Source organism: Triticum dicoccoides, chromosome 5B (assembly GCF_002162155.2).
Source record: "Triticum dicoccoides isolate Atlit2015 ecotype Zavitan chromosome 5B, WEW_v2.0, whole genome shotgun sequence".
NCBI lineage: Eukaryota > Viridiplantae > Streptophyta > Magnoliopsida > Poales > Poaceae > Triticum > Triticum dicoccoides.
In genome coordinates this window covers 102,280,794-102,299,735 of record NC_041389.1, presented here as the reverse complement: position 1 = coordinate 102,299,735, position 18,942 = coordinate 102,280,794, and positions in this window count along the sequence as shown.

Below are 18,942 nucleotides of genomic sequence, written 5' to 3'. Positions count from 1 at the left end.
GATCCAATTAGTTTTTGTTCTAGTGCTTTATTCATAGAAAAAAATTTGCTGCATAGGTGACCCTGTTCTTGAGCTTGCATGTCACATTTATGAGGTCCCAAGTAATTCTAATGCATGATATAGGCTCTAGGCACTTGTAGGAGTAGTTGCTACCAATCTTGTTTAGTTTTATTCACTTTTATTTTGAAGATACTAAAATTTCAGAATTTTTTAGAAAATGATAAGGAGATTTTTTAGGGGCTCTTCCAGCCAAGGCTCCCAGGAAAAACAAGCTAAAGAGAAGGAAAAGGCCAAGTATAATCTTCCTCGCGTAGCGGAAGTACGGCCGTGTGAATGGCCTTGTGATAATTTCTTGAGAGAAGCTGGGATTTATGAAGACTTTTATTCTTTGATTGAAAATGCAGGCCTCACCGACTTCCTCCACGACCGAATCGATCAGTATCTCTTAATTACCAATACTTTCGTGCAAAACTTTTATTATTATCCTAAGAATTCACCTCCATCAGTATCATTTCATTTATATGATGAGTTCAAGGAAATGTCTTTACATAATTTTTGCGCAGTATGTAGAATACTATTTGAGGGCAATTAGATGAACCACATCATAAAGATGTGGATGGCTTTGTTAACACCATTACTGTAGGGGTTCCGAAGAAGGGTTCCGATGCGAGAATCACTAGCATACACTTTCCTGTTTTATGTTACTTTTCCATATTTGCTAGTTGATGCTTAATTGGTCGTGGAAACAGTGGAAACTTCAGTGTCCCTGGTATTATTATTCTATTCCATGCCTTGTTTGGTGATAATAGTTTTAGTATGGGTGCCGTTATTGCCAAACGGCTAAGCCTGAACCGTAAAAAGGCCCCATATTTGGAGGTATCTATGTTGCACGTCTTGCTAAACATTTTGAGATACCTATTAGGCATCATGAGAAAGAGGAGACAATATTGCCTACATACCTTTTAAATTACAGGAGCATGGTAGCACATGAGTTTATTATTCACAGTGATGATAAGATGCTCCTGTATAACTTGAGATTTAATAAGAAACACAATGAGACTATTATCCTGCCTGCGCCTCTATTGTTTGATTTGACTGTAGTTAATTATCTTGTCTCGCCGGAAGCGGTGTACGCTCATCGAGGACAGGCATCCGCTCTAGAGCCTGAGCCGGAACCTCCACTGGACCCTTATCGTCCATCATCTTATCAGTGGGATCTGGAGGAGATCGCTAGTCAGTTGTATCCTGATTACACCCCTCAGTACACCGGGGGGAGTAGCCACGGTCCTTGGCAATAGACCAACTTAGGCCAAAAGCCTAAGCTTGGGGGAGTACGTATTTCTCACCGACTTTACATTTATGTTCACACACTATTCCAGTTGTCGGTGCTCATACTCTTTCACTGTATTATCCATGCTAGTTTAATTTTCTTTTTCTAGCTTTCTTCTTGTGTGTTTGATAAATCTTAAGAAAAACCAAAAAAATAGTTAGTTTAATTTCCATGCCTGTAGTAGTAATTAAAATTAAAACCCAAAAAGATCTCCCGTTCTTCTTTTTACTTGTTGGGAGCTTTCCCGTGTAAATAGTTTTATTTCTTTTCTTTCCTTTGGGGGTCGAGAGTAGAAGACCATATTGAAAATGTCTAGTGGCTCTCATATGCATGATTGTTTATTTAACTTAGAGCCCATATTACTTTGTCTTCTCTCTTGAGTTGAATGCTTGCAGATTCCAGCTTAGTCCAATGCACGTGCACTATTATTATACACACCATTCGGTCGTGCAAGTGAAAGGCAATAATGACGATATATGATGGACTGATTGAGATAAGAGAAGCTGGTATGAACTCGACCTCTTTTGTTTTTGTAAATATGATGAGTTCATCGTTCCTAATTCAGCTTATTGTGAAGTAAACATATTTGCAATGACATTTAGAGATTATAGTTGCTTGTGACATGCTTAATTAGCTATGAGTTATAATGGTTTACCTTGTGTGCCAACATGCTATTAAAATGATTATGATGTGGTATGATGGGATGGTAACCTCCTTTGAATGAATTGAGTGACTCCACTTGGCACATGTTCACGCATGTAGTTGAAAACAAATCAACATAGCCTTCACGATATTTATGTTCATGGTGTATTATATCCTACTCATGCTTGTACTTGGTGTAAATTAATTTTAATGTGTGTTCATGACTGTTGTCGCTCTCTCAGTTGGTCGCTTCCCAGTCTTTTGCTAGCCTTCACCTGTACTAAGCGGGAATACTGCTTGTGCATCCAAACTACATAAACCCCAAAGTTGTTCCATATGAGTCCACCATACCTTCCTATATGCGGTATTTACCTGCCGTTCCAAGTAAATTTGTATGTGCCAACCTCTAAACCTTCAAATGAAATTATGTTTTGTATGCTCGAGCAGCTCATGTTTCAACTAGGGTTGTTTGTATCTTCCATGCTAGGTGGATTATTCTCAAGAGGAGTGGACTCCGCTCCTCATTCACGAGAAAATGGCTGGTAACCGGGATGCCCAGTCCCATGATCAAAAAGATCAAAGCAAATCAAAATAATTAAACAAAACTCCCCCAGGGCTGTTGTTAGTTGGAGGCACTCGTTGTTTCGAGCAAGCCATGGATTGATGCTTGTTGGTGGTGGGGGAGTATAAACGTTTACCATTCTGTTTGGGAACCGCCTATAATGTATGTAGCATGGAAGATGTCGCCATCTCATAGTTGTTGCATTGACAGTGAAAGTATACCGCTCAAAATGTTATTCATCTCTATTTTAAAATCGAGCTCTGGCACCTCTACAAATCCCTGCTTCCCTCTGCGAAGGGCCTATCTATTTACTTTTATGTTGAGTCATCATCTCTCTTATTAAAAAGCACCCGCTGGAGAGCACACTTTCATTTGCATTCATTACTAATTAGTTTATATTGGGTATGACTTGACTGGATCTCTTTTACCATGAATTACAATGTTTAGTCAGTCCTTGGTCTTTAAAGGTGCTCTGCATTTATGTTTTGCGGTCTTAGAAAGGGCTAGCGAGATACCATCTTGTTATATCATATTATGATTGTTTTGAGAAAGTGTTGTCATCCGAGTTTTATTATTATTGCTCGCTAGCTGATTATGCCATTGATATGAGTAAATGTGAGACCTAAGTGTTATTGTGAATATGGTTAGTTCATAATATTTGCTGAAAACTTGAATGCTGGCTTTACATATTTACAACAACAAGAGCAAATAGAGTTTGTAAAAGTTTTTCTTTATCACTTTCAGTTTATCAACTGAATTGCTTGAGGACAAGCAAAGGTTTAAGCTTGGGGGAGTTGATATGTCTCCAACGTATCTACTTTTCCAAACACTTTTGCCCTTGTTTTGGACTCTAACTTGCATGATTTGAATGAAACTAACCCGGACTGACGCTGTTTTCAGCAAAACTTCCATGGTGTTGTTTATTGTGCAGAAAACAAAAGTTCTCGGAATGACCTGAAAATCCACGGAGATAACTTTTGGAAAATATAAAAAATACTGGCGTAAGAATCAAGGCCAGGGGGCCCACACCCTGTCCATGAGGGTGGGGGGCGCACCCTCCCCCCTGGGCGCGAGGGCGCGCCCCCTGTCTCGTGGGCCCACTGATGCTCCACCGACCTCAACTCCAACTCCATATATTCCGTTTCGCGGAGAGAAAAATCAGAGAGAAAGTTTCATCGCGTTTTACGATACGGAGCCGCCGCCAAGCCCTAATCTCTCTCGGGAGGGCTGATCTGGAGTCCGTTCAGGGCTCCGGAGAGGGGGATTTGTCGTCGTCGTCATCATCAACCATCCTCCATCACCAATTTCATGATGCTCACCGCCGTGCGTGAGTAATTCCATCGTAGGCTTGCTGGACAGTGATGGGTTGGATGAGATTTACCATGTAATCAAGTTAGTTTTGTTAGGGTTTGATCCCTAGTATCCACTATGTTCTAAGATTGATGTTGCTATGACTTTGCTATGCTTAATTCTTGTCACTAGGGCCCGAGTGCCATGATTTCAGATCTGAACCTATTATGTTTTCATGAATATATGTGAGTTCTTCATCCTATCTTGCAAGTCTATAGTCACCTATTATGTGTTATGATCCGACAACCCCGAAGTGACAATAATTGGGATACTTCTCGGTGATGACCATAGTTTGAGGAGTTCATGTATTCACTATGTGCTAATGCTTTGTTCCTGTTCTCTATTAAAAGGAGGCCTTAATATCCCTTAGTTTCCACTAGGACCCCGCTGCCATGGGAGGGTAGGACAAAAGATGTCATGCAAGTTCTTTTCTAGAAGCACGTATGACTATATTCAGAATACATGCCTACATTACATTGATGAACTGGAGCTAGTTCTGTGTCACCCTATGTTATAGCTATTACATGAGGAATCGCATCCGACATAATTATCCATCACTGATCCAATGCCTATGAGCTTTTCACATGTTGTGCTTCGCTTATTTACTTTTCCGTTGCTACTGTTACAATTACTACAAAGTTGCCATCTTTACTTTTGCCACTGTTACCATTATTATCATACTACTTTGCTACTAAATACTTTGCTGCAGATACTAAGTTATCCAGGTGTGGTTGAATTGACAACTCAACTGCTAATACTTAAGAATATTCTTTGGCTCCCCTTGTGTCGAATCAATAAATTTGGGTTGAATACTCTACCCTCGAAAGCTGTTGTGATCCCCTACACTTGTGGGTTATCACCTCGCCGGACGTTCCGGCGCTGCCGTCTCGTCCTGTCACATGGGCCTGAGCTGGCATTCACCGTCCGAGCCTGCGGTACTCGAGCAATGAGTACCTACTCGCCACCTCCACCATGGAGCCGTCCCCTCTTCCTGCGTCCGCTCGTGCAGCCCTTCGTGACCCTCACTGGCTTGCCATGATGCAGGAAGAGTTCGACGCTCTTCAGCAGAACCGCACCTGGACACTGGTTCCTCAGCCTCCTCGCACCAATGTCATCAGCGGCAAGTGGGTCTTTTGCCACAGGACCCGCTCGGATGGTATACTTGAGTGCTACGAGGCTCGATGGGTGGTTCATGGTTTTCAACAGCGCGCTGGAGTTGACTTCACTGAGATGTTTGCGCCGGTTGTCAAACCGGGCACGATCCGCACCGTCCTCCAGCTGGCGGTGTCCCGAGGCTGGCCAGTTCATCAGATGGATGTCTCCAACGCCTTACTCCATGGCCATCTTGAGGAGTAGGTTTATTGTAAGCAGCCCACCAGTTTCATCGACGCATCTCTTCCTGGTCATGTGTGTTTGCTGTCCCGGTCCCTCTACGGGCTCAAGGAAGCACCTCGCGCCCGGTACCAGCGGATCGCCGGGTTTCTTCAGACACTGGGCTTCAGCGTCACTCGCTCGGATGCATCACTGTTTGTCTATCGCCATGGTGACACGACTGCATATTTGCTCCTCTACATCGACGACATCATCCTGACGGCCTCCTCCGGAGCTCTTCTTCAGCAGATTACTCTCCGGCTGCGTGACGAGTTCACCCTGAAGGACTTGGGTGCTCTACATTATTTCCTTGGCATTGAGGTTGTTCGGTGACCAGATGGCTTCTTCCTTCATCAGCAGAAGTATGCGCATGAGCTCATTGAGCGTGATGGCATGCTCAACTGTCACTCTGTTGCTACTCCTGTTGACACGAAGGCCAAGGTTTCTGCTCTTGAGGGCTCGCTAGCATCGGATGCTCCCTTATACCGGTCCATTGTCGGTGCTCTCCAGTATCTGACTCTCACCCGACCGGATCTACAGTATGCTGTTCAACAGGTGTGTCTCCACATGCACATCCCTCGTGACTCCCATTGGACTCTCGTGAAGCGGATCCTCCATTACATTCACGGCTCGATGACTCTTGGGCTCATCCTCACGACGTCCTCTTCTCTGGAGATGGTGGCCTACTTTGACGCGGACTGGGCTGGCTGCCCTGACACCCGTCGGTCCATCTCTGGCTACTGTGTTTACCTCGGTCCTTCACTTGTCTCGTGGTCGTCCAAGCGACAACCCACAGTTTCGCGCTCCAGCGCAGAGGCTGATTACCGAGTTGTGGCTAACATTGTTGCTGAGTGCACCTGGCTACAACAGTTACTTCATGAGTTGCATCACGATGTCTCCCAAGCTACGGTTGTCTACTGCGACAACATCTCTACGGTGTACCTCTCCGCCAACCCTGTTCATCATCGCCGAACTAAGCACATTGAGCTGGACATTCACTTTGTGCACGAGCAGGTGGCTCTTGGACGTATTCGGGTCCTTCATGTTCCGACTGCACAACAGTTCGCCGATGTGATGACGAAGGGACTGCTGACTTCCACCTTCGAGGAGTTTCATTCCAGTCTCTGCGTCACTGGCACCGCTTTGACTGCGGGGGGGGGGGTGTTGAGTATATTATGTACGTATATATTGTGTATTGGGCCCACCTCCTGTTTCCTCTGTATAGTCGAGGTTGTGGCCCCCTCTGTAACTCATATATACGTGCCTGGTGCATCGATTAATGTATTGTGATTGCACAGCCCTTCCACATGTTCCATGTTGGTGGCCAGGTTGGCCGGTGGTGCCCATGTCATGTGAGTTGTGTTGTATCGGTTTTAGCCTGGTTTTCCATCAATTAACCGGGCAATTCTCTTCTTCTTAATCAATGAAAATGGCAAGTCTTTTGCCTCGTTTCAAAAAAATGCATTTGGAATTGGTGCCGCTCTGCTTTCTCATATTAAGGGTCCAAAGAATTCAGTACTTTCTATTGATACATAATACGAGGACAAATGTGTTGCATACTTTTAAATGCCCATCTTGATGATTCATAAAGTTCTAATCTTGCTCCAAGGATGCCCACTCTTTTCAGACCAACAAAAACTAACAGTGTTGCCTAGTTATTTTAACGTGATGCCAAATCTTGCATCGTCGGGAGTACAAACTTGAGGTGGAGCTCAGGGAAAACGTGATTTCTTCAGCCCAAATAAGAATGGAGCTTCTTGCACTACAAAAAAAAGACACATCCGTGACATTTTGGGCCGAACGAAATTTTTTTGTCATACATATGACACTTCTATGACGATAATTGTGACAAAACCCGGTATCATCATAGATGTGGTGGGCTCCTACTTCTATGACAAAAATTCATGATAGAAAATGGGATTTTCGTCTTGGGCGGGCCGGAGAAGTAGCTGCATGACATTCTTTGGGCCGTCCATGACGGAAAAAACCGTGGTAGAAGCGAGGGGGAGGAAAATTTTGGGGAGTTGCCCGTTACGGTGGGAGGTCGGGGGTGGAGCGATGCGCGTTTCTCTCGTACGTACGCGTGTGTGTGCGAGGCGTTGGCTCTAACTGAACCCGAGCGAGGCGTTGGGCTCTAACTGAACCCGAGCGATTGCACTACAGGCTACGCGTTACTGAACCCGAGCGATCGATCGATGGCTGTTAACTGAACCCGATGGATCCTTCGCTACTGCTGCTAACTGAAGCCGATCGATGTTGCCTCTGGGATGAACAGTGAGTGTTGCAGGGGGGTTTGGATGAATAGTGAGCGGTGGCGTTGCCTCTGGATGAACAGGAATCCGTGGTGTGGAGGGCTGGATGAACAGTAGACAGTGGAGGGGTGGCCATGGAGGGGTGGTTGAACAGGACCCCGTGGTGTGGAGGGCTGGATGAACAGTAGATGGTGGAGGGGTGCCCGTGGAGGGATGGTTGAATAGTAGCCGGTGGAGTAGCGCGCGGTGGAGGCTGGATGAACAGGAGCCCCTGGAGGCTGGAGGAGGTCGACGTTAGCCCGTGGAGGCTGGAGGAGGTCGACGGTGGAGATGACCAGTATCCCGTGGAGTCCCGTTTTGCGGTACGCCACACCCCTCTCCCCCCCCGTTTCGACCGTAGCGCTCCAACACAAGTCCGTTTCATCCGTTTTGCGGTACGCCACACCCCTCCCGATGAACAGGACCCCCATTTCGACCGTAGGAGGTCCGTTTCCTCTGTTTTGCGGTACGCCACACCCCTCCTGATCAACAGGACCCCCGTTTCGACCGTAGGAGGTCCGTTTCCTCTGTTTTGCAATACGCCACACCCCTCCCGATCAACAGGACCCCCTTTTTGACCGTAGGAGGTCCATTTCGTCCGTTTTGCGGTACGCCACACCCCTCCCGATCAACAGGACCCCGTTCCGAACATAGGAGGTCCATTTCCTCCGTTGTGCGGTACGCCATGCCTCGTTTCCATCGCCTGTTCCGTCCAAGCCCTCCCGATGAACACGACCACGGATTTCGTTCTGACCCATCCGGTTGGCTCCCGTGCGTTCCATTGCCTCCCAATGAACACGACGCATTCCGTTGCCTCCCCATGAACACGATGATGATGATGCTTCTCCATTCCGACCCAGCCATGTACGTATGCACGAGTAGGCGTTCGAGACCCTGCCCGTATGTACGTACGTGGCCGTATTTTCTTTCTTGCACCCTCGCCGTTGTACGTGCGTGTACGTGCGCGCCTCTACTACAACCAGTATGTACGTACACGTTCGCGACCAGAATGACAACGCTACGTACGCTTCGAGCAGGTGGGGCCCGACTGTCAGGCACTTCCTTGCCTGCGAAGGTGTAGCTGGTGGGTCCCAGCAGTCAAGGGGGCGAATCGTTTTGGTTTTTTTTTCCCGGACGCACTTCCTTGCGTGCGAAGATGTAGCTGGTGGGTCCCAGCAGTCAGGGGGGCGAATCGTTTTTTGGATGCACTTCCTTGCATGCGAAGATGTAGCTGATGGGTCCCAGCAGACAGGGGGAAACGTTTTTTTCGCGAAATACGGTGGCCCGTCCGGTGGGTCCCTGCTGTTAGGTGGAGGAATAATTATTTTGCGCGTAATAAGGAGGCACTTCCTTGCTGCGGCCGTGGACCCAGCTGTCAGCCTCTCCACGTACAGTCCACGTCCGATGGAAGCCATTCCTTGACCACGTTGACAACGCCGCGCCGAGAGCACCAGGGCGGTGGACAACGGCGAGGCCTGGGAAGGGGACGACGCGGAGCCGGGGAAGTCGCGACAGTGGATGCCCACGCGTAGAGGAGTATGAGGGTTCACTTGTTCGGCTGTGGTGTGAGGCTGTCGTCGCCGCAGAATAACAGGGGGTGTGGGTGCGCAGAGGGATGGCCTGGCCAGCGATGGGAGTAGTAGGGGGCGGTGAGGCCTCCGCGGCATCACAGCCGGCCACGGGCGGCAGGAGCAGGCGGCACGATCGGTGCTGCTTTGGGCGGCTGGAGCAAGAAGACTAGAGGTTGAAGAAGCACTACGGACGTTGGATGGACATCGTACGGTCACTGGAGCTAGAATCGTTCATATATTGACTAAAGTTGACAAAGGCCTCCGTCCCAGTCAACTTAGTAGGCCCACAAGTCAGCCTCCCACCAAGGTTGGTCCCAGCTAGCAGGGGGTATTCATTTTTTTGTGCATAATAAGGAGGCACTTCTGGTGGGTCCGAGCTGACAGCGGGGGAACGTTTTTTTCGTGAAATACGGTGGCCCGGCCTGTGGGTCCCAGCAGTCAGGGGGAAACATTTTTTCGCGAAATACTGGTGGTCCGTCCAGTGGATCCCAGATGTCAGGTGGAGGAATAATTATTTTCCGCGTAATAAGGAGGAACTTCCTTGCGGCTACCGTGGACCCAGCTGTCAGCCTCTCCACACACAGTACTCTTCCAATGGAAGTCGGTCGTTGACCACATTGACCATGCTGCGCCGAGAGCACCACGGCGGTGGACGACGGCGAGGCCTAGGAAGGGGACGACGCGGAGCCGGGGAAGACGCGGCAGTGGAAGACCGTGCGGAGAGGAGTACGAGGGTTCACCGGTTCGGCTGCGGTGTGAGGCTGCGGTCGCCGCAGAATAACAGGGGGTGTGGGTGAGTAGAGGGATGCCCTGGCCAGCGGTGGGAGTAGTAGGGGGCGCTGAGGCCTGCGTGGCAGCACAGCCGGCCACGGGAGGCGGGAGCAGGCGGTCCCGCCGGCACTACTTTGGCGGCTGGAGCAAGAAGATCAGAGATTGAAGAAACACGACGACCGTTGGATTGACATCCAATGGTTACGTCTGCTAGAATCGTTTGTTGACGTAGTATATAATAACTAAAAAAATCTTGCATACGCGTCAACTAAACAGGCCCACAAGTCAGACCACTCCCTCTTTTTTCAATAATTTATATATAGCTCATGGCAACTTCTTATGCAATTTATTGTAGTCGTTTTTTTTGGTTGGCCAGGGCCAATTTCGCATATTTCTGTGGGTTCCAAACTATTTTTCATACCGAAATGTCGAGCCAGATTTAAAGTACTTTGAAGATATATTTGAATTAGGTTAATGCCTAGTGAAATAGGAATCTGAAAATGTGAAAAAAATCAGAAATTATAAAGTAATTGCCAATTTGTCATCTGTTTTTATATTTACAACCCATTTCATATTACTTTCAAGGCGTATAAAAATAAGTAGGACTGGATTGGGTATTCTTTAGGAAAAATAAACTGGGCTCATTTGCACAAAGAAAAAATAGCTGGGCTGGTCACATGGTGAACATAAAATATAAGCCTGGGCTAGACGGGCCACAGCCCAGTTCAAACCCTGCTCCGTCTCAACAATACCAAACAAAAAAATATTGCTCGAGTAGCTACGTCCTAGGTGTCAGCCGATCTTGTGATGTTCTCTTGTCTATTGACTATATACGCTCACAATGTCGTGGGTCCCAAATGTCAGGAAAACACTAGGAGGAAGCATTTTATTTTTCCATACGCTGACGTGGTGGGCCCCTACTGTCATCCTCTCCACGTACTTCTGCCTATTCCTGTTGTTTGTTGACCATGTTGACAACGCGAGAGGGCGGCGCCGCGGCGAGCGCACCAAAGCACTCAGAGGACGTCGGCGTTAACGATTTAGGAGACGGTGGGGCGGCGATGCATGCGCTGAGGCGCAGCCAGCCGTGGGAGGCGTAAGCAGGCGGCCCCGCCGGTGCTGGTTTGGTTTCGGCGGCTGGAGGAAGACAGGATTGAAGAAACACGACAGACTGTAAAAGCAGCAGGAGTACTTAACAACCTTAACTGAAACTAGCAGGGGCACTTAACAACCAAAGCTGAAAGCAGTATGAGTACTTATACAGGTTCAACCTTACAAAGCACGCCTGGAACAGTGCTATTTTGCCTACAGTTAACCAAGGGTGAGGCCGCCAAGCCCCAGGACAAGGCCCAGGCGCCACCCCGCGCATCCACAACCTTCTAAAAGCGGCTTCATCTCGCAGCATGGTCAATAAACAGGATATTCGCTTTAGAGCCATGGAAAAGCATGAACATAATCTTCTGTCCTATTCTCCAAGATGGACGGCCCTTCATTATCTTAGACCACCCACGAATAAGTATCTTTTCGCCTCCAAGGGGAATTGAGTAGGTCGACATAAACATCATGTTGTGACCAAGCGCAAGTCTGACCCGACCATGGTCAGGCATCTGTATAGGAACAATAGAACTCGACAGTTCCTGTTTCAAGAAGATCACAGCTGTAAAACTGTGTATAAGCAATGGTTTATGAACAACATATATAACAAAAAACAGCTCGTACCATAAGTTTCTCGACACAGTTGGACCTGTTCAACGAGTGCAGCAGTGGCACACATATCCCACGTGGCCTTCCACCATTGAAACGCCCCACAAGGACCTCAAGACGATCAATAAAGTGTAGGAACATGTGGATGTCGATCCAGCCAACTTCAGTGCCATTAGTAACAGCCGAGTTATTACAGAGTAACAAACGAGCAGACTGCTTAACTCTGAAAAAACCTACACGTGCCACCAATTATAAGACAATATTAGTTAGAAGTAGCATCTTCGTGAGAGACTCGTTGCTACTTCTAAAGTTAAATTGTGATTAGTTAGACAGAATAGGTGGATTAAGAAGTAATCGAGGCAACAAGCAAGAACCAGATACAAAACTAACATGGATGAATAATTGGAACAAGGTCGGGGTGGAAGATCGCAGTGAAGATGGTACCAGGTTCTGCTATTTCCATCAACAATCGTGCGCCAGCTTTCAGTCCGTAACACTTGAGAAAGTTTATCCAAGTTCGGCCATAAAAAAAGCAGCGATCTTCTTGGTTCATAAACCCAACTCGGAAGCAATATCCATGGATTGTCTTCACTGTGACCATTAAACTAGTGTATTTAGTTATGGCAAGGCCGAGCATCTTGAGTACATGTGTTCTGGCAGAGCAAATAATACACTGCAAGAAAAATAATATGAGAACACAACATGTTAAAAAAAATCCACCCTCCCGGATAGAGAAGAGGATTCGAGGAACATACTGTGCGCGTTTCAAAATGCTGTGGTAGGATGAGAAGGAACAAGTGTGGCGTCTCGCCGTGGGCGCAGAAATCTGTAGGGTACTCGCACTTTGGGCAATGTAACTGAAACACACTAGATTCAGTACGAAGAAAAATGCATCAACGGCGGCGGCTGCCATCCAAGGATTACCTGCGACCAAGGGACTTGGATTTATCGGGGATGGATGAAGAATTCATACCTGGTTCCTCATGGGAAAACCCTATGCAATCACCGAGCGGGGGTTTTCTCTGAACAAGCGGACAAGGGAGAAGGAGATTCAGGCCCAGTGAAATATTGCCACTTCGTCCGTCTAGCTTACTGCTAAAGCTGGAAAGGGGGGTTGTGATTTGACGGCTCATTGGGCATTACTGCGGCGCTACGACCGAGGTGTGTCTACCGTGAAGTTGTGCACTCTAATTTGTGCATATGGCACGTGGACCCCGTTGCCGGTTGCCCCACATATCAGCGAAAGGAAGTAGAAAGACAGGAGTAACTAGTTACACATAAATATATTTTTTGACAGAGAGATACTCCCTCTGTAAAGAAATATACAAATCTTTTATATCACAGGCTCACCTTGCCACGAAATATACTCCCTCTGCAACGCACGGGCATTATGGGGGTTCAGCTTTTTTTATGGGGGTTCAGCTAAGAATATAATAGTCAGATAGGCTCACAGTTCTGGACTTTGGGCCGCAGGCTGACCCTGCATGTTTGGGGGCCCATGTGTTCTACCTCAGCGCTTTTCATATTGCAAGCGATCGGTACTGTGCTGGTTTTAGATGCTGTCGCAAGGCGAATACACAAAATTGAATAAAGCACGACAGCTGTTGGAATGAAATCGAATGACAGTTCCTAACCAGCAATCAGAGTTGCAATTCTATCGACGATATACCATGTGATAAATAATACTGTCGTACTACTTATACACACAGGACACTTGTTTCACCATGCCAGATTATTACATCAAAATCTCTCGGAGGATAGATCAGTTCGGCAGTTGCGTGCTGCTACTGAAGAATTTCGAAGTTGATTTGGACCAACTCTCCTTGCCGAGAAAGTTCGATTTTGACATCATCCCCTACCGCAAGATATGATTTAGATTTGAACCTTGACCATCCTTTAGAATCAATCATCATGCGACCATCCTTTGTACTTACGGTATATTGAGCAGGTTCATTCACACCAAGGCTGCGCATGGTAAGAGAAACTTGGCCGCGGTCGCCCGGATTGTTGAACGACTCCCTCGTTGCTCTAGGAATTCTCTGTTTGGAAACAAGAAGACATACCCAAACAGTTAGATCAACACAGTGAATCATGTGAAACAACATGGAAAGAAAAAAGAACGAAGCACTTGGGCGGCCAATGCTTACCAAGAAGGTGGACATGTCGGTTTTTGTAAGGACTTTGGTATATGAAGTGCGAACTGCAGCCCAGTCTGTTGCCGGTGCAACTGCACGGGCCGGACCAAATGCAAGTGCAAGTGTTGGTGCAGGTGCCGAAGCCGCTGATACGTCTCCAATGTATCTATAAATTTTTATTGCTCCATGCTACTTTATCTACTGTTTATGACAATATTGGGCTTTATTTTCCACTTTTATATTACTTTTGGGACTAACCTACTAACCGGAGGCCCAACCCAGAATTGCTGTTTTTTTGCCTTTTTCAATATTTCGAAGAAACATAATATCAAACGGAGTCCAAACGGAATGAAACCTTCGGGATCGTGATTTTCCAACCGAACATGATCCAGGAGACTTGGACCCTACTCCAAGTAGTGCCCGAGGAGGTCACGAGGGTGGAGGGCGCCCCCTGGGTGTGCCCCCCTACCTCGTGGGTCCCTCGGAGCTCCACCGACGTACTCCTTCCTCCTATATATACCTACGTATCCCGAACGATCAGAACAGGAGCCAAAAACCTAATTCCACCGCCGCAACCTTCTGTATCCATGAGATCCCATCTTGGGGCCTGTTCCGGAGCTCCGCCGGAGGGGGCATCCACCACGGAGGGCTTCTACATCATCACCATGGCCCCTCCGATGAAGTGTGAGTAGTTTACTTCAGACCTTCGGGTCCATAGCTAGTAGCTAGATAGCTTCTTCTCTCTTTTTGGATCTCAATACAATGTTATCCCCCTCTCTCGTGGAGATCTATTCAATGTAATCTTCTCTTTGCGGTGTGTTTGTTGAGACCGATGAATTGTGGCTTTATGATCCAGTATTATCTATGGAAAATATTTGATTCTTCTCTGAATTCTTTTATGTATGATTGAGTTATCTTTGCAAGTCTCTTCGAATTATCCTTTTTGGTTTGGCCAACTAGATTGGTAGTTCTTGCAATGGGAGAAGTGATTAGCTTTGGGTTCAATCTTGCGGTGTCCTTACCCAGTGACAGAAGGGGCAGCAAGGCACGTATTGTATTGTTGCCATCGAGGATAACAAGATGGGGTTTTTATCATATTGCATGAATTTATCCCTCTACATCATGTCATCTTGCTTAAGGCGTTACTCTGTTTTTACTTAGTACTCTAGATGCATGCTGGATAGCGGTCGATGAGTGGAGTAATAGTAGTAGATGCAGAATCCTTTCGATCTACTTGTTTTGGACGTGATGCCTATATACATGATCATTGCCTAGATATACTCATAACTATGCTCAATTCTGTCAATTGCTCGACAGTAATTGGTTCACCCACCGTAGAATACTTATGCTCTTGAGAGAATCCACTAGTGAAAGCTATGGCCCCCAGGTCTATTCTCATCATATCAATCTCTATCACTTTATTTACTTGCTTTGTTTTACTTTGCCTTTACTTTTTTACTTTGCATCTATCTATCAAAAATACCAAAAATATTATCTCTATCAGATCTCACTTTCATAAGTGACCGTGAAGGGATTGACAACCCCTAAGCGTTGGCTGCGAGTTGCTATCATTTTGTGTAGGTACGAGGGACTTGTGCATGGTCTCCTACTGGATTGATACCTTGGTTCTCAAAAACTGAGGGAAATACTTACGCTACTTTGCTGCATCATCCTCTCCTCTTCGGGGAAATCCAACGCAGTGCTCAAGAGGTAGCAGCCGCTGCTGCTGCCGGAGATGGTGCTCCTTGTAGAGCTGGTGCCGGTGTCGATGCCCGATCCTCCGGTAGATCAGACTGATCCGTTGACTCGGTCGGTGCCCAATCCTCAGCTGGATCAGACTGAGCTGCTGCCGCTGTCAGTGCTAGAGCAACTGCCGGTGCTCGATCTGTGCGAGACAGCGGCGATCGTGTCTGGTCTGCTATGGTCAGCTTTCTAACTTGACTAGGATCCGTGACCGTGATCCAGTTTTTTTCTTCATTTCTTTTAAATGTGAGAAGGACTAATTGTGGAGTTTTTGTTAAACCAAACTGCAGTTCATCATAGGGATTCAGCTTGTACTCACACAATAGACTGATCCAATTTTTTCCAGTAATATAAGTGATGGACAGTGCCTTCGTTACTGACACGACATAAGAAGTGAAACTTGTAAAAATAGCCATCATAGAGCAAACCAAACGGTTTATTCTGTGATGAATGTCACATGGCAAAACCTGCATCGTAAAATTGCAGGAAAAGAAAGAAAACATGACATTAAATCAATAAGATTTAGACAGTAAATCAATAAGATTTACTTGATGTGACACGAGTGAATCGTTACCAGGAAATCACTATGTTGAAGTACTAAACAGAAGATTGATCGTCCAACTACGCATGGCATGCAGGGGCCCTGCCTACTCCCACAAGCAGGACAGTCCAAAGGTCGTGACAAATCGTATGGACCGAACATCCATGGGACTGGAAATCCTGGTGGGTGCGATAAACCCTGCAATGCATACAGATATTGGAGTGTAACCATAATTGATAAACCGTCCTCACAAAAAATATGATCTGGATACTTCAAAATGTACAGACTGAATTAAGTGGACATACATTAACATAGACCGTTCTCAGGACTGACCACACACCAAAAGCGGCAATACTAATAAACAATATAGGGTTCACAAACACAAATCAAGTACTTAACAATAGTACTTACTACAGACAAGCAAAGTTGCACTAACTAAACTCTGCAGACTATTTCTTGCCACCGACCTACGGGATGAACCCCGCATAACTGACTAGGCCATGGACTTCGTGTGAGATGTCTACATGCACCATCACCATCTTGTCAACCTTGGAGAACCTAACAGAGTGGTCTTTCCACTCATAAACATGATTATGAAGACAGGCCGCATCAGATTTGTTGGGAAGCTTTACAAGAGCCACACCTTTCGTAATCGAAGGCACAACCAGAAAATTGTTGTGGTCAAGTACAACCTCGAGAACACGCCTGACAACAATGCTACAAGAAAACACTAGTTCAGGACACGTGGCGACAAGGACACAGCAGCTGGATAGTTTAGCAGTAGAACTCATCATCAGGTCTTCCAGTTCACACGGCATGACTTTGAGAACTTCATCTCCACCATGGACCTGGTTCTAATTCAAACAGAAACCATATTTCATTACTACCTCCATTCAGAAATATAAGATGATTTTCGATATTATACTCCATATATGACTACATATACGCACAGAAATGAGTGAACAAAGACACTAGAACATGTCTTCAAAGGCATGAGAGCAGAGGGATTACATGCAATATCCATAACACAAGTTACTGAGGCAAATATACCCTCTTAAAAGGTAGCATTGATGTTCATAAAGTACTCCCTCCGTCCCAAAATTCCTGTCTTAGATTTGTCTAGATACGGATGTATCAAGTCACATTTTAGTATTAGATACATCCGTATCTAGACAAATCTAAGACAAGAAATTAGGGACAGAGGGAGTAGTTGAAAGTAATCTATAGGAAATCAGTGTCAACCTCTCGCATGTTTTGGTCAAAAGAGGAATTTAGAACCGTCATTTGGCACACTAAAATCACATGCAAGATCACCTAGAAAGTTGTACTACCAGTACTAGTACTGCGTGTTAGATGAAAAAACACGATCAAGATCGAGGAAAAGATCGTCAACAAGAGACATTACCTGGACTTGCTTAATGAGGGATCCCGGAGAGGGGGGCTTGGACAGGGTGATGGCTTTGAGCTTGTGTCCGATAGTCTCGGCGGGGTGCTTGCGCTTCTTCATACCATGAGCCACGACGGTTTTGGCCAGAGCCATAGACATCACGTCGGCCGGTGCTCCGACGTCCATCCAAGAGAGGAAGCTGGGAGAGAAGAGTGAAAGGAGGAACGAGATGAGGGAGAAGCGAAGCAGGTGGGGGTTTTCTTCAAGAGAGGAAGCTGAGAGAGAAGAGTGAAATGATGGTTGCTTTGTCCGTCCAACTTACTGCTGGAAAGGAGGGGGCTTTGTGATTTGACGGCTCATTGGGCATTACTGCGGCGGTTCGATCGGGGCAGTCTACCGTCACTCTACTACGGAGTAATTTAGTGCATGGCTGGTGGACCCAGGTGCTGGCTGTCCTACACGTCGGTGAAAGTGAGTAATTTAGTGCATGGCTGGAGGAGGATCCGCACGGTAGAGCGTGTCCACTGTTTTTCATTCTAAAGAAAAAATGATTACAGCAAGTGTTTCCACTCTTACGACGAAGGAGTGCGAAACACGGCAGCCACTTGAACATACACAGTGCTCCTACTACTAGGCATGTGCAGTGGTTCATACGTTAGTACTACACAATCTTGTTGCTGTGTTGTGCGCATGTCAACTACTCCTATATGTAACATAGTACCGCTTTTTCGACTGTTCGGTCGAGAATGAACGGTGAGATTGATGTTAACAGGACTAGGTCCACAACGCACGGAGAGTATGGTGCTACAGTACTCCACGAAACATGAACCATATGAAGCACATCCTATAGTGTTAGACAGGGTGTATGAAGGGTGCACGGGATGGGAGCAAAAGTTCCCTTCTCGACCCACTTTTGGGTGTTTGGCAGAGTGCACGAAGGGTGCATGAGTCCATACTATTAGGTTGACAAAAATACACGAAGAGGAAACAACTATATTGAGATGAGAATGCAACCAAACACACCCACACGCTTTGTGCTACAGTGACGGATTTGCATCGTCTGAGTTTGATCCAACGGTCATGTTGCACCGAGACATGGACATGCCCATGCAGAGGGCGCCTAAACACCACTGAAGTCCCTCTGCTTCTCGAGGTGCACGACGTTGGTGATGCAGGGTGCAACCGCCCGCAGAGCCCGCTCCCGGTTGACGGGAGCCAGCTCGTCAAAGACGGCGTCCAATGGCACGAATGGATTCCGGTGACGGAGCCCTGAAAGGATCCGCCCGGCAACGGCGACGGCAGCGCGCAACCCCTCCTTGTCCAGCTTAGCCCCCACCATCGCGCGGAGACGGCTCAGCTCCTCGGAGATATAGGTGAAGAAGGAGACCAGGTCAGGAAGCCGCAGCTCGTTGAAGTCGACCTGGTGGTCGAACGGGTTTAGCCCGACGGCCGGCATCGTCGCGCTGGCACGACGGTAGGCATCGCGCAGCCGCAACACGTGTGTGGCAACTTGGTTCACCAAGTGGCTGAGGCGATCCTGGACC